Here is a 6,000-nt window from a genome sequence, read left to right on the forward strand (position 1 = left end):
GAGAATTGGCTGTATGCAAGGACGTTGCCCAGGGGACGCCTGGATGTTTTGATGTTTTTATCATCCTTGTGGGAGGCTTCTCTCATGTCCCCGCATGGAGCTGGAGCTGATAGAGGGAGCTCATCCGCACTCTCCCCGGGTGGGATTCGAACCTGGCAGCTTTCAGATCAGCAACCCAACCTTCAAGTCACAAGGCTTTAATCCACTATGCCACTGGGGGTTCATAAGCTCATAATGGACTACAGGCAGTCCCTGAATTACAAACATTTGACTTACAAATAATTCACTGTTACAAACGGGGGTGAGACAACAGAAAGTGAGAGAAATCTGCCCTCAGAAGGGAAATTCACTCCTGAAAGTTATGGGGGGAAAGTGTCTCAACTGAAGTTTTATCACCAATACTTGTTTCCACAACAAGCCAATTTTTTCAAAATCCAATTTTCACAGGATAGAAAGTGAGGTGAAATCGCCTGAACAGGGACAGTTAAACGAGTACTACAGGTGTGTTAACCCTACCCTTTGCTATCTAATGGATGGGTAGATGGATAAATGCCTGGTGTTACACTTTGCCTGGTGTTACACTTAAAAATGTGTATTTTCCAACTTACAAATTCAACTTAAGAACAAACCTACAGAACTTATCTTGTTCGGGGGCTGCCTGTATATGAAAAGCCATATCACACTATTTAACATGTAATTCTCACAGCTTAATTAAAACTAGCTTAGCCACACTATAATTAAATCTGAATTAGGGCTGATATTTTGCATTCCTATCCTATCTCTATTAAATTTGACTTCAATGCTACTACGATGAAATGATCCTCGGTGCCTTCGTTCCAATACATCATGGCATGTACACATGGACCTGTAAAAAAATAATGCTCTGAGTTGAAGTAGTATAGGCCTAAAAATCAACATGGCATTGGGTTAAAGGAGCTTGGGTCTTGATGGGCACCAATCAGAGAAGTCAAGTATATTCTAGTGAGATCCTTGCATTCAGTCTAAATAAACACGGCATCCACCTTATTATATAGATGTCACAGCAACATTTTGTAGCAAAACTTTTAATTGGAAGCTACAAGTATATAGTGTTTATGGTCTTGATAAGACATGAACCCATACACAAAAATAGCCAATTGCTGGTGCTTTATTTTCATGGATGTTTGCATTGACTGTATAAGAGAAACAATAGGAGAACAAAGATAGCCCCTGTAATTTGTTCATTGGCAGCCAATGGTTACAACAACCTTTCTGACTCAGCAGGCTCTGCATGTGTTAGCTTACAGCTCCCATAATTCCTGACTAACATATCCCTTGGCCACGGCTGTTGGAGGTGATGAGAGTTTTCCACCAACACATCTGGAGGGTGTCAGGTTGGGAAAGCCTGGGTGATAACAGCTTTCTACCAGGAGGCAGGAAAATAAATAAATTCAAGGAGCATAATAAAAAATTACAGAAAGGATCCCTTTAGACTCCACACTATGTACATGCACCTCGCCACCTAAGCAAGCTAATTTTCCCCAACGATTGCCAAATGAGGTTTAGAGTTACAGTTCGCAGTCTGACACAAATCCGTGGGGGGTTGATATTAAGCACACTGAAGGTAATTAAGTTGTTGTAATCATTAGTTTAGCAGTCAGCTTGGCTCAGAGCATCTGTCTCCCCACCTTAGCCATAAGCAAGAACATTCGTTAATTTCCTCTCCTAATGCTGTTGTGTCATCTTTAGAGGGAACAGAGCTCTTTTAAGTATTAAGGCACTTTTGTATCTACAAAAAGAAAACTTGTCTTTAACTTTCTTTCCATTGAAATGTCTTTATGAATGTATGTTCTTGAAGAACCACTTAGGATTGTAATTTTATTCTTCCAGAATGCTTCCCATCCTCCAACCTGTTTTCTCCCGTTAGAGAAAAACATCCTGAAACTAAAAGTAAAGTAAAAATAGGAATGTGTATCTGTTTTCCAGTTTGATGTGGTATGTGGCTTATGCCCCATTTAATACCTCCCCGATCGTTTAACTGGATAGATGAAAAATGTTAATGCCATTATAAGAGTAATGGGTTTGCTTGCATCTTTGGTAGTGGATATTATTCTGCTCATGATTGTCTTTGAAGTAATTCATTGCTTCAAATTTAAAATTCTATTATTTTACATATCTGGCTGTGTGTGTGTGTGTGTGTGTGTGTGTGTGTGTGTGTGTGTGTGTGTGTGTGTATATATATATATATATATATATATATATATAAAACTTCACCTCATAAAAATTCATTACATAAGGGCATAAACAAGTATTTTTCCTTCCTTCCAGTCATTGGCAGTAAGTGATTCATCAGTTTTCTACAGAAAACCAATTTCATTGCAGATGTTCTGTAATTTCTTCTCAAATTGTAGAATCATATCAACCAAACCCAATCCCAGCAATATAGGGATTTTAAAAGGTGTATTTGTGTGTCTGTCTGTTTTAGTGAACACTTAATCTTTTTAATAGGATTGACTATCATTGACTATCATTTTCTCATAATATCCATATATTATAAAGCTATCAGTTTCTTCAGTGCTGAGCTTCTGTTGTGAGAGTGCAAATTAATAACTGGTAGAGAAGCACAATACCTCATGGTCTAATTACAGTAAAAAGAAAACAAAACATGCCCACATTTCCCCTTGAAAGATGGCCAAGTGTGACATTTTAGGGGCAATCCCCATTGTGTTCCAATGAAACTTTCTCCTAGATAAGTGTGTATAGAATTACAGCCTCATCTATAGAAATGATGGCAGCCAAGTGATGGTTGCTTTTTATTAATATCAATGTATGTACACTACTACACAAAGGATTTGCGAGAATATGTACCTCCGAAATGCCTCTGTAGGTTACAAAGTTGGGATAGTGTGATATGTAAACTGCTTTTCTCCTCCGCACCTATTTGACAGATTAGGGGCCAAAGAACTTGTTGAAAACCAGAGATTGTAGAAATGTGGAACCTATTCTTTGAACCAACTGAGGCAGCAGAAGCACAATTATGAAGACAACATGAACAAGTAGAATGTATATGATGGGAGAAAAGGCGGGGAGATGGATGAGGGTGGGCAGGATAAGAAGAAAAACCAAATGAAATACATCAGTGCAAAATGCCCCTTTTCCATGAATTTGATTGGGTGAGGTTGGGAAGGGGGGCGAGATGAATGAAGTGCAGAAGAAAAGTAGTTCTGATTAGTGTAAAAAAACAGACCGTTGAATGGCGAACCATCAAAAAGCAAGAAACACCTGTATATAAAATTTTATATCTGTTTTCTTTCCATTCTAAATGGGACATTATTGGATCGTGGTCTTGACTTACTACATTTTTAAATAGCTAATAATCAAATGTATTTTGGAACCAAGCAGATAATGTATAAAGTAGGAGCCCCCGGTGGCGTAGAGGGGTAAAGCCTTGTAACCTGAAGGTTGGGTTGCTGACCTGAAGACTGCCAGGTTCGAATCCCACCCAGGGAGAGTGCAGATGAGCTCCCTCTATCAGCTCCAGTTCCATGCAGGGACATGAGAGAAGCCTCCCACAAGGATGGTAAAAACATCAAAAACATCCGGGCATCCCCTGGGCAACGTCCTTGCAGACAGCCAATTCTCTCACACCAGAGGCGACTCAGGTTGCTCCTGACACGAAAAAAAAATGTATAAAGTAGCACAAAAACAATAATAAGAAGGCAAGTCAAGAAAAAAAATCAGATACAATCACCAACAATATGTATTACAACTGGAAATAAACCCAACAACAGGAATGATACAACAAAAAGATCTCAGCACAGGAACAACTCTTGAAATGCTAGGGAAAATAAAAGCTCACCAGGAACCAGGAAGCTCTGGCGTGGGCTGGTCCATGAGGTCACGAAGAGTCAGAAGCGACTGAACAAATAAACAACAACCTTGAACAAAAATGTATACTACTGTGATATCAGCTTGTCTGTGAAAGCAGTTTCCCAGCAAGACATTACCACTAGGAAAATTAGCAACTAATACAATGTCCATGAAAATGTCCACCACCGAATTCTAGAGGCAGTAATACATTCAGTGGTGGTGTTGCTTCCAGTGGGCTCCAGACAATCCTGTGCAGCCCTTTCATTGTGGAAAGTTGTCTGTTTCTGCAATGCCAGATGAGATTCATTATCTTCTGCACAGGACTGAATGCAAATGGAAGAGGTTGTGTTATACCCATCTCACTTTTTATGTATGTCCAGAATAATATCCCCTGTCGTGGTTTGCACAGCAAGATTATAGCTTTTTGCTAGATGAACATATAATTATTAAAAGAACCTGAACATCATTTACACTTTAAAACATTAAATTAATTTTTACTTCCATATATTAATGGAAATTCATTAGCTTAAATGTGACTTTATTGAATGCCTTGAGGACTAGACCAACTGGAATTAAATGTAAAATTTTGAAATGGATTCTTAACAAGAGCCAGTCAAGAAAGGACTGAAGATGCAGGGTGGGCTGGGGGTGAAGTGACTCTAATTATAAATTGTACAATATTTCTCAGTGGAAGATTACCCATTTTGACTAATACAAAAGCTAGGGGAAAATCACTTAACACATACCCTTATTTTGGGATACCATTATTCCAGAGATTCTTCCGCCATGCCCATTATCCCTTATCATAGACTGTATTGTTTAGGGCGGAGCTGCATTTCACTTGCAAACTGGAGGAATATTCCTTACCTCTGATCATGGCAAAGGACCACAGCCTAACATGCTAAAAGTGTACTTTGGTTTGGAGAGACAAACAGGTAAGGAAACCAAATAAAGAAGAAATAGTCCTTTCCAGAGAGTTTGTTCTTTGGGGAGGGGCAATTTGGAAGGCTAGGAGGCCACATGGCCCTCCCCAGCCCCGCCAGGTGCTACATTGTGCTCCCACTGTTACTATGTTGTGAGCAAAGAAATGCAAGAACCTACTGAATGAAAGAGCTGTTCAACAATGGAATAGTTCATCTGTGAGGGTGGTGGACTTCCCTTCTCGGTGGTCTTTAAACAGAATTGGATGGCTACCTCTCAAGAGTGCTTTAGCTGATGAATCTGGCATTGGCAGGAAATTGAATAATACTGTATGATTCTATGAATAGCCTTTAAAATAATTCAAAGCATATTATGAAGTACTAAAACAATTTTGACACATTATTGAAATATGTCAGATCATGGTGACCACAACATGGGTGTCTGGAAACCTGTACCTCCTTGGACTCGTTGTTGCCCAGTCCTATTTGATGGGCTCCTTCAGTCTTTACAGTGTTTTCAACATTTAATCACTACAACATCCCATGGCAACTTCCAACAGCAATATGTACAATTACAATGATTTAATAGGCATATAACAATGAACTTGCTGTGACAGAACAACAGTTTCTTATCCATGCACATTCTATAGGCTTCAACAGGAAGTAAAGCTGGTTTTCGTTGATAGCACTTTAATGTGTAATGCAAATCGGAGTCCTTGCCAAGAAAAAACAGTGGTGGCAGGGAAAGAATCCGAGAAAAGGTAAAAGGTGCTGGGAGAAATGAAGAAAGCTAGGGGAAGGACCAGAGGGCAGAAAAGAAATGTGAAGAGAAAACATAGGAAAAGAAAACATAGGAAGGACCTTCCTCAAAAAGTGTTTCCTCCTCTTCCTCCGCTTCCACTTGTTTTCATTCTCCTCCTCTAATCAGCCCACAGTAACTTCCTTCTCAATTGCACAACATGAAGACTGGCTGTCACCATTGTTTCCCTATTTGTTCTGATAGGATAGGCCTGTGGCTGCAGGAGCAAGTTATCATCACAACAGAGTGCTGTGAGCCTGAGCAACTCCGTCAAGGCTTGAGCAGGGAATTGAGAGATGGACCAAGAGCCCAGGGTCACATAGTCACTTGTCTATACTACATTGGTGTTCTCAAGGCTAAATGTTATAGAAAAATGCAAGTAGGAAGTGACCTTAGTGTAACGTAAAGTTGTGTTCCTTCATGACGAAAGAT

Source organism: Anolis carolinensis, chromosome 4 (assembly GCF_035594765.1).
Source record: "Anolis carolinensis isolate JA03-04 chromosome 4, rAnoCar3.1.pri, whole genome shotgun sequence".
NCBI classification, from domain to species: Eukaryota; Metazoa; Chordata; class Lepidosauria; order Squamata; family Dactyloidae; genus Anolis; species Anolis carolinensis.